We start from the raw sequence: 11991 nt of genomic DNA on the forward strand, positions 1-11991 counted from the left end.
ATCCGTTGAGAGCTAGATCGTTTGTAGAGGTTCCCACAACATATCCTACAGCCTGTGCTACTGCTCTAATAATGGGATGAAACCTGTAGCTCGCAGAGGCAGGCAGACTTTCGAAGGCTTTCCCGGGTCTCCAACACTACTTCTTGCCACTAGATGTCTCTTGTTGAGAGAGAGGGATGTCTCACACAATCTCGACCTGCTCTAGCTTGTTTCTGTCTTCGACGCCATAGTAGATGGCCCGTCCAACCCTGAGAACTGTTGCATGTGTCAACCTCTACTCACCGTTTTCGTGCAGGCTCATTTTACTGACAAGACCGGCAGATCTTGCGATCCATCGGCCGAATTCCAAAGGTTTCCGAACAGGATGTCGAGCCACTAAAACGTGTCCTTCAATCTCAACACTGCAATCGGTTGTTTCAGAGAAAGATTTCAAACCCTCCTCGATCACCATTGTTCCCCCACCGAAAACAAATACCATTTGTTCCGGTTTGTTTTTATGTTACATACATAGTTACTCTCATTTTTTTTGTCACATAGTTGTGACATTATCACACATTTACTTGGTTGTGCAATTAAATATGAATAGATTCTAATTTTTTCATGATTATCAACTAATTAAAAAAAATCTAATTTCACTAATACCTCATGAACATAAAAAAGTATTCATTATTTTTCTCTTTACAAACTAATTGAGTATTTTTTGTAAATATATTTCAAGGAATTAATCAAGCGTTGGAATTTTCATATCGATTGAAATAAAACCATAAGATATCGACATTGTTGTAAGAAATTATTTTGTCTTATCACCAACAATTCGTATATGGTTTGTTATATTTATTATTGAACAATGACATTGGCACTATAACTTAATAATTCAAACATTGTAACTCCTACAATTTAAAAATCATCTAATTCATCCACTAAATTTGGAACCTATTCCCAAACTTCATTCATGGCAAGGAGTCTATGCATTGATGATTAGGGATATTTTATCTAGCCTTAGAAACCCTACAATATTTTCACCAATAGTGTTAAATAATTTTGGAAACTATATTCCTATGAAATTAACTTGTCTTGGTTGTGATATTAACTTCCCTTGCATCAAAACATGGAAACCACCCTTTACTCAAAACAATTATGAGATCCCAAAACCACCCACATTTGTTTTATTTTTTCAACATATTTTTAAAGGTAAAAAATGAAATGGCAGGTCAACACTTAATTATCATATAGAATTCCAATGAATATTATAATAGTCTCTCCCAAATTTGGTTAATGAAATCAGTCAATTTTTTTAGAGATTGTGTCCCATAACCTTCTAACCACCACTTTCTCCTGTGATAAAAGAGTTTTATTCATAGTTATATAATCTATGAGGATGATTTTTACCATTTCTTTTCTTCTCTTCACACACATAGACTTTTTCTTTGGTGGGAAAAATCACAATATGTCCTCCCCTATTTAACCTCTAAACCTTGAAGCTTTTCAAAGGCCTAACATGTGATATCATATCAACCTTTTTCCAATTTGTTTTATATTTTTTAAATTTTATCTTTCCTATTAAGTATAATGTTTTTGAATACCTATCACATATTTAGTTGGAGAAACTTGTATTTCTTATTTACTGTCAGGCTAGGCAGTAACTCCACCAAATCAATTCGTATATTATTCCTTCAGGTTGGTATTTATTATATACATGAGGGAGAGACTGTTCACTTCATCTCCTGATGACTGTTCATATTTCTTATCATTTATTTACATTAATTACATTCACCCAATCCTGATGATTAGGTGTCAACATTCCCCACCTTAATCTAAACGGATGTTGGTGAGTCCAAGCATCATTCTGAATCGTTCAAGATTTTGTCTTCCAAGCACTTTGGTGAAGATGTCTGCAATTTTCTCATTAGCGGATCAATGACAGAGATGGACTGTTTTGGCCTCAACATGATGTTGAATCAGATGCTATTTAGCATTGATGTGCTTCATTCGATCATTGAACTTTGGGTTCTTGGCCAAATTTATTGCAGAGGTATTTTCAATCATGAGTGGAGTTGATTGTACTTGTTTTACCTACAAAACTTCAAGAATTTTCTTGAGCCACACAATTTATTTTGTTGCTTCAGCTACTGCCACGTATTCTGCTTCTATTGTGGAATTTGTTGGAATTGATTGTTTGCATGATCTCCAAGAGACAACTCCTGATCCAAGACTCATAGCATATCCTGAAGTAGATACCCCAATTTCTTTGTCTCCATTGAAGTCTGAATCAGAGTATCTAATCATGCTAAAGTCGCCCACCTATGTATACTTGATTCCAAAGTCTTGAGTTCCCTTCAAGTACCTTAGAACTCTTTTTGCAGCAGACCAATGTCCCTCACAAGGTTTTTGCATAAACTTGGAGAGGATTCCAACATCAAACGAAATGTCTGGTCTAGTATTAGTTAGGTAGTTGATACTTCCTACAAGCTGTCTATACTTTGTTGCATCCTCAAATTCTTTTCGTTCAATAGATGTGAGCTTTAAGTTTTTTTCCAATAGAGTAGTAAGAGGATTGCATTCTTTCATGCCAAATCTGTTCAACAGATCTCCAATGTACTTCTTTTGAGAAAGAAATATGGACTTTGGAAGATGAGCTACTACAATACCAAGATAGTAATAAACATAGCCCAAATCAGTCATTTCAAAACTTTTCCCCAATTCCTTCTTTATGGATGCAATGTAGCTTTCATTTTTCCTTGTCATCAAAAGATCATCTACATATACCACAAGATATAAAACTATTTTTCCAACTTTCATGACAAATAAAGTTGCATCATCAAGATCATAATGTTTGAAATTGAGTTTCAGAAGATGCACAGTTAGTTTTTCATACCAAGCTCGCAGTGCTTGTTTGAGGCCATACAAGGACTTCACAAGTTTGCATACTTTATGTTCATGTCCTTTCACAGAAAATCCTTTAGGTTGGGACATAAAAACATTCTCTTTTAGATCTCCATTCGAGAAAGTAGTTTTTACATCCATTTGATGGACTTTCCAACTGTTTTGAGTTGCTAGGGCAAAGAGTGTATTGATGGTAGCCCATTTTGCTGTGGGGGAGAAAGTCTCCTCATAATCCACCCCTTCCTTCTGTGCAAAACCTTTTTCCACAAGTCTAGCTTTGTGCTTGTCAAGTGAGCCATCAAATTTATACTTGTTCTTGTAGACCCACTTGCAGCCAATTGGTTTAGTTCCTAATCGAGGATCAACCAGCTTCCAAGTGCCATTCTTTATGACTGCATCATACTCCTTTTTCGTTGCTTCTTTCCATTCATCATGAGAAGCAACTTCTTTGAAGGAGGTTGGTTCAAAATCTATAGACAAATTCAATTCACAATCATAAGAAACATCCATATCAATAAGTGAATTAGAGTCATCTACATCACCTCCATTTCACCAGTTTGAATATCTAGTTCCTTTCTTTCCAACCTCATCAGGATGAACACTTTCAAGTGTCTTTATCAGCCACTTTGGAGGACCTTCCTCAGATGGTCCAGGCTGCTCCGTTTATTGAGTTGGGACTGAATCAAGATTGAGTCTCCCAATTCTATCAATCACATCACTTAAAGCATCACCCATTGTTGGAGTTTCATGCGAGGGAGAGGGTTCTTCATAAGAAGATTCCACATGTTGATCTAGTATAGGAACCCCCCCTTCAAGATGTGGAATCTGATTATCAAATTCTTGAAATGATTTTGCATTTGCGAATCTATCCAAGTGATCAAGTTGCCGCTCAACAACATTGTCAGTTTTGGATGATTCAAGAAAAATTACATCTCTAGATACAACAAACTTTTTATTGACTTCATCATAGAGACAGCATGCTTTGGAGGTGTTTGAATACCCCAGGAAGATACACTTATGACTTCTTGCACCAAGTTTATTTATATGTACCTTTGGTATCAAGGCATAACGTGGAACCAAAGACCCTAAGATGCTTTACTGAAGGAATGTGCCCATACCATATTTCATATGGAGTCTTGTTTCTAATAGCATTAGATGGACATCTATTCTTTATATATGCAACACATAGAACATCATCAGCCTAAAACATTATTTTTACATTTTTGAAGAAGAGCATGGAGCATACCATATTTAAGATTGTCCTATTCATTCTTTCAGCTACACCATTCTGTTGGGGATTATAAGGCACAGTTGTTTGATGTTTGATCCCATGTTGGCGAAGATAGTTTTAAAATTCATTTGATGTGTATTCTTTTCCATTATCAGTGCGAATAGACACAATATGAGATTGTGCATCATCTTCAATCCATTTATGGAAGTTCTTGAATGTTTGAAAAGCATCATATTTGTTCTTCAATAAATAAACCCAACACATTTTGGTGTATTAATCAATAAATTTCATCATATATTTATTTCCATTTGCAAAAGGAACAGGCATTGGACCACATAAATCTTAATGAATGAGTTCAAGATTTCTATGTGCTCTTGAATGTGAATCATGAAAAGACTGTTTGCTATGATTTCCTAGAATGAAAGCATCACATTGCTTAAATTTCCTAGGAATTGTAGGCAAACCAGCAACAACATTTTTCTTCAACAAGCAGAGGTTGTCATAGTTCAAATGTCCAAATCTAGCATGCCATAATAAAGTTGATGGAAGTGTACCTTCTTCATAATGAGAATTGTATGAGAAATGTTTTGCATGAGCAAAAGTACCTTTCAGCTTGAGATGTCTTTCTGCTTCTATTCCCCTCATGACAAGTGAGTGGTTAGATGCTTTTCTCACCTCAAGCTTGCCATCAAACATATGAATGGAGTGACCTTGCTGGCGGATGTGGACCAAGGACAACAAGTTTCTTTTCAGCTGTGGGAGATATAGAACATGATGTAGAAGAAATTTTGGAAGACCAAGCAATTTAAGCCTGATTATGCCAAGCCCTGATGGCTTGATTTTTGATTGGTCTGCAAAGTATACTGCTCCATCAACATTTTCAGTAAATTCTTCAAAAAAATCTTTTCTATGAGTCATGTGGCAAGTTGCTCCTGAATCAAGCAACCAATCATTTTTCCAAGAAGCAAGTGAAGCATTAAATAAATCTTCATTTACTCCAATATTACATTGTGCCACCACATAATGAGCAGATTCAAGTGCATTACCTTTTTCTGTTTCATCAGTTTTACCTTTGGGTTGATTTCTTTGCTACTCAATTTTGTCCGAAGGTATTTTGCATGTAGAAGCATCATCTGATACATTTCTTTTGTAGCGTATCCAGTGCAAATCTACCTTTTCTCCTTGAGATTGTCTGCCCCCCCTGCCTCTGAAATATCTTCCTCTTCCTCTTCAACCAGCTCTTCCTCTGGAAGAATCTTGAGCATGATTCTTTTCTTTATGAGCAAGGCACACAACCTCTTCAGAAGATTCAGGGGCTGTCTTCTTTCCAAAAGATTTCTCTCTTTTAGCAAATTTTTTCACAAGAGAGTCAAAGGTAATATCTTTGAGATTTCCATTTGCTTGCAATGACTCAAGATAATTGGAGTAAGTAGGATAAAGTGCCTTGAGAAAAGTTATAAGAGGAATATCCAATTCAACCTGGACAACTTTAATGTAATTGGGTAGCGTTAAAGTATGCAGGGTATGGTGATGGCAGTATAGGTAAGCAACCATATGAATAATGTATGCGGGATGATGAATGCCAAACAGAGGAACTCCTCACAGATTCAAAAAGGCACAAGTACCATTTCTATCAGCATATGGCATCTGGATGGAGTAATGTTCTGTTTTATGTAGTGGTGGGATTATTGTGCATGATAACACGTGCAGTGAAGGGAGGCAATGTCAGACATCAACGCGTATCCCAACATCAACCTTTAATCTACTCAGCACAGACTTCAAAAAACGCAACGCTCACACCAGGAATTGTGCATGGAGACTGTGCACATATAGACTTCATGCTTCAATGCATTTCTTGGGCTTCAACATCGCGAAATTCTCAACAGTTTTCTACAACTTTCATAAGTTGGCGTTCACAACCAGCGTACATTCGAACCAGCATTATCCTTCAACCTTCAAATCTTAAAATCGCAAATGCAGCAAGGACCAACGGACCAGCATTCAACATATTCTAGTGCACCACCTTCAAAACTCAATGCATAGAGAAACCTACCAGGAGTTTCAACGCACAAAGATGTAGAGATTCAACACTCCTCTTCTGGAAAACCGAGAGACGAAAATGGGTAAAGGAAACGTTACACCCATACAGAAAAACCGTGGCAACAATGATTATGGCAAATAGCCCAGGGAGCACAGAGGGGACAATTATGAATAGCTCAGAGAGCGCAGAGGGCACAGGAAATAATTATGGCAAAGAAAACTGATACAAGGAGTTACAACTAATTTCGGGAGCTGGCTCTAATACAATGTCAGGCCAGGTAGTAAATCCACTAAATCAATTCGTATATTATTCCTTCAGGTTGGTCTTTATTTTATACATGAGGGAGAGACTGTTCAATTCATCTCCCGATAACTGTTCATATTTCTTATTATTTATTTACATTAATTACATTCACCTAATCCTGATGATTAGATGTCAACATTTACTTCCATTACCCATTACATTTTAAGGTCTTTCCATTATAGAAATAGGACCTTCCATACCTCATTTCCATTGTCTAGTCTTCTATCAGCCCTGTCATACCAGCTCCACTGAGATCCAAAAATTTTCTTCACGAATTTTTTGAATCACACAAATGTTTCCACTAAAAAACTCCTATGGGAGTGTAGTGGGAAAATTACCAAATCTAATGGTTTTATAAAGCCATAAGCATACATCATCTTGCCTTTGAAAATTTGAACTAGTTGGAAACTAATTTTTCATTCATAACGAAGCTAACACTCAAGAATCTTCAATTTATTTTCCATAGAATTAATAATTCTTGTAACAAGAATTTTATATAATATTTATCTTTAATATATGTGTAATTGTATATTGTAGAATATGTACAACCAATTCCTATTTGGTGGAAGGTGAGTATTTACTTAAAAAAAAATTGTTTATTATATTAGAATTAACTTAAATCTATTCTAATTCAAAACATCTCAAATATATTTAAAAATAAAGTCTCTTTATACTTAAATAATATGGATGTAAGACTGTGTTATATATATATATATGAGATTACAAATGAGTTAATGTAAAAATACTTGGCATAATACTTTTAAAAAATCAGAAGTAAGATGGTTGGATATACATAGGAATGAGATGATGTCAGGGAAAAACACTTCACACATCATTCTTTTAGGGAATAATTGATATGATTTCATTTATGAATTATTATTATTATATCCATATTATATTTATGATAGTTGTATTGTAGTTTTGTATAAAAGGTTAACATTATAATTATACATATGGAATGGATTTTCCATTTATTATTGTACAGTGTAGTTTTATATGAAATGTTAATATTATAATTATAAATATGGAATATATGTTATATTTATCTGATTACAAAATGTTTTTTTTTTTTTATTTTATTAAAGCCATAAAAATTAAGAAGAAAGTTTAAAGATTTTAACAATAATGGGAATTTCAAAATTTTATTATTGAATTCATATTTTTTATTATAAAAAACAATTTACCTTCCATTACATAGAAAGTGTACAGTTTTAATAATTAATATTTATTATTTTAATAATTTTTTTAAGTCTTTAATTTCCTTAAAAAAATAACAAACTTCAAACCATAACATATTTATAGTATCAAAGAGCTATATACAAATAGTAAAATAATCTTAAAAAATTCAATCCCAACGAAAATTTAGTTTAAAGAGTATGTCAAAAGATTTTTGGAAATAAGTTAATGTGATCTGAATGATTTTACAATAATTTATTTCTATTTTCAAAAACACCATGTAGTTTTTTTTTTTTTAAGTAAAAGTAATCTATTAATATGTACAGAAATATACAAAGAGGACAAGGCTTCGAACAACATAGCCTAGAGTATCAACAAAATCTAGACTGCCCCAACATTGGGGAAACCAGTCCAGTGAGAGCAAAGTTCAAAAATGGTATCACTTCTCAAGTCCAAACCCCATAAAAAAAACAGTAAGATGGTTCCTTGACGATTAGTCCATATAGGAAGCCATATACCTAGCAACACTAGCAAAAAACAAAAAAAACAGATAATGAACATCTGGGCGGCCACAGCCGGCCTCGTACTATCATCAGGCAATCACATATCGCTAGAAGTAAAGGCTTTGCCCTTTGATCTGCCCATTCTGCAATCCGTCGTCGGGTCTGCGTCATCGCATCACACTTGTGAAAGTGTGGAGGCTCCGACCCTTGGTTTCCGCCGATGCGATATTGCGATGCGATCTGATCGCAATCGCATATCACTAAAAGTAAAGGCATTTCCTTTAGGTCTCCCCATTCTGCGATCCGCTGTCAAGTTCGCGTCATCACATCACAGATGTGAAAGTGTGGAGGCTCTACCCCTTGGTTTCCGCCGATGTGATATTGTGATGTGATCTTATCTGATCGCATATCGCTATAAGTAAAGGTATTGCCCTTAGATCTCCCCATTATGTGATCCACCATTGGGGCCACATCATCGCATCACACATGAGAAAGTGTGGAGGCTCCACCCCTTGGTTTCCGCCAATGCGAAATAGCGATGCGATCTGATCGCAATCGCATATCGCTATTAGTTAAGGCCTTGCCCTTAGGTCTCCCCATTCTACAATCCGGCAAAATTGCGATGCGATCTGATTGCAATCGCATGTTGCAGGTTATCGATCTGCAATCTGCCATTATTATTGCATTGAAGAGAGCTGAAGTTTGAGGTATGCTGGAGCGTGCTAAGGCATGATATCCGAAACTACTTAAAACAATGCCAATGAACCCTGTTCTTCTCAAATGCAGAGATCCATTGATCAGAAGCCAAATATCTAGTTTCTCCTAGGTAGGCAGGTGTCGCCCCATCTCGCCCCACCCCTATCCCATCATATTTAACGCCCGTCTATATACTCGCATTCAGGAGAGCTGCATCCCTTTGGACTAGTATTTTGCACTCCTGATTTTGATCATGATTCTGAATTATGTCTAGAGCTCCAGTGAGAAGAGTGTGCCCAGTTTCCACCCCCAAATTGACAAGTAGATCAGCGACCTTGTTTCCTTCCCGTTTAACGTGATTGAATATGATGGCACGATTGGTGTGAAGTGATTGTTCTATTGCATCCAATCTGGCTTCAAGTCTCCAAATGTTGGCAATTTTATGCGCATGTGCCCCACTGAGGAGTTGATTGGCTAGGTTGATGAGGATTAGGGAATCACCTTCGATCTCCAAAGGTTGGAAGCCATGACGCTGGGAAAGGAGTAATCATTGCCAGAGACCCTCCAGTTCAGCCGAGTTGTTCATGTCCCAGCCAATGTTTCCAAAGTAGATTAGGAGAGGCGAACCCTCATGATCTCTAAATATGCCACCAAATCCTGCTTTGCCGGGATTGCCCTTTGAAGCTCCATCAAAGTTGAGTTTGAAAGTTTGCTTTGGAGGGGGGTTCCATAAGTGATTTCTAATGTTGTTGCCTTCTGAAGGTCTGTGATTGTGAGTACCTTTTGGGAGTTGTATGTTCCAATTTTCCCAGATGGCTTTCTCATTTGCAAGAGTGGGAAAATCTTCCACGTGCCAAGTTTGAAGCGCCAAGGTCTCTTTAAGATTGAGACAAAAGTTACCCCAAATGATTTCTACAGGAGTGCTTTGATCTTTGAATATGTGCTTGTTTTGTTCTTTCCATATTGTCCAAAGGAGAAGGAAGGGAATCAATCTCCATAATTGGTTGATTAATTCGCTTTTATAAGGGTTCTAGTGCCAACGGCGAATAGAGTTGATTATATCATCGGACACTCTGCATCTTTTTTGACAACGGAAGCCAGCCTTCTCCCATAATTGATTGGAAAGAGTGCAAGAGTCCAAGAGGTGTTGGAGCGATTCCTCCTGAGAATTACAATTGGGACATATAGAGGACCCGTGAAAGTTTCTTTTCCTAAGATTGTCCCAAGTGAGGATTTTCTGGTGCCCAACAAGCCAGAGGAATAGGGAGACTTTGGGCCAAGTACCCGCTGACCAGATTTTGCCCCAGATAAGATCCAGGGGCATTGGATCATTGCATATAATTTTATAATCCTCTTTGGTGGTGAAGGTACCTTTTGGGTATATCCCCATCTTAAAATATCCCTGCCTTCAGATGATCTAATGCGTCGATTCTGGAGCTCACTCTCCATGACCTCCTTAGTCTGGTTATCTACATTCTTGGTCAGCCTGTCGATCTGGTTCCATTTTTTGTACCCCTATTCTGTCTCCGGAATCCATTATTGCTAGACGGATTCCTTTTGTTGCTCCTCCCACTCTTGGTAAAGCGGCGGTCTATAAATGTCGTTGAGCTTTGGTAGTTGGTTCCAGGCATCCGTCCAGAACCGAGCAGTGCTGCCATTCCTTATTTCCCAAAAGCTCTATTGTTGGATCAGCAAGAAGTGTTGTCTGGCAGCATTCCATATTAGTGATCCCTTTTCAGTTGGAGTGAATCTGATTAGCTCCTCCGTTGGTCTGTGATTGGCATATTTAGTTGTCTAGATGGCTTCCCATGGCTTATTGGGAGCAGAGAGCCATTGCCACCATATTTTTGCATCCATTATATCATTGCTGTGATGAGGATCTCTCAAGCCTATACCCCCTTTTTCTTTGGGCTTGCATGTTGTCGTCCATTTTGCCAAGGCCCATTAGCGATTTGTGCCAGTTGCACCCCAAAGAAAATTGTGTTGTAGAGCTTTTATTTTCTTAAGTACCCATTTATGCGCTGCCAATATTGAGAAAAGGTAGAGAGGCATAACCTGTAGCACAACTTTGATTAGCACTAATCTACTAGCTATGTTTAGAGTTCTTTGATTCCATAAAGTGAGACGAGATTCAAGTTTCTCAAGGAGCATACCCCAAGAGGCGTGCTTGATGGCAGAATCTATTAAGGGAGCTCCAAGGTATTTGGAAGGTAAGGAGGCTATGGAGAAGCGTAGAATGCGGGTAATAGAATGCTGAGTAATAGGCGGGGTGTGAAAAAAGAAGATCTACGATTTGGCCTTGTTTATGCTCATCCCTGAAGCATCAGAGAAATCATTCAGAAGGGATTTAAAAAGGGAGGCTTCTTGAACACAAGGGTACCCAAACAACATGTTGTCATCCACGAACTATTGATGAGTGATGGCTGGAGAGTTGTGTATGGATAGACCCTTGAGATGCTGGGAGAGGAGGGAATGTTTGATATGGCGACCCAGACCTTCCTCCATTAGAACAAAAAGGAATGGGGAAAGTGGATCTCCTTGTCTGATGCCTCTAGAGGGGCTGAAAGGTCGAGAGGGTATGCCATTTATGAGGATAGAGAAAAATGTTGTGGAAATTAAACTCAGAATCCATCGAACCCACATTGGGGAAAAACAAAGGCTGTTAGCATTTTTTGAATATAGGTGCATCTTAACTTATCAAAAGCTTTAGAGAGGTCAATCTTGAGAATCATACCTTCCTGTTTGGAGTGCTTGAGGGAGTGTATGATTTCATGAGTGAGGATAATGCCATCCAATATTTTTCTTCCTTCTACATATCCAGATTGTTCAGGCAATATGAGCAAGGGAAAAAGCGGCTTCAACCTGTTAGCAATGACTTTGGATATTACCTTGTAAATAACATTGCATAGTGCGATTGGGCGGAATTTGTCCAAAGTAATGGTATTCTCTTCTTTTGGGATGAGGGCGATGAAAGTTGAGTTCAAAGAGCGCAAAAGACAATGAAGAGTGCGCGATTCCTCGACCACTAGCCACACCTCCTCTTTGATAAGATCCCAGAAAGAGTGGAAGAAGGTAGTAGTGATGCCATCTGGACCAGGAGCTTTTCCATCCTTGAGCTATTTCATAGCCAAATCCACCTCCTGAGGCATTACTGGTCG

This window comes from Pinus tabuliformis, chromosome 4_2, assembly GCF_031772625.1.
Source record: "Pinus tabuliformis cultivar Carrire ecotype Pingquan chromosome 4_2, CPIR1, whole genome shotgun sequence".
In the NCBI taxonomy this organism is placed as follows: Eukaryota; Viridiplantae; Streptophyta; class Pinopsida; order Pinales; family Pinaceae; genus Pinus; species Pinus tabuliformis.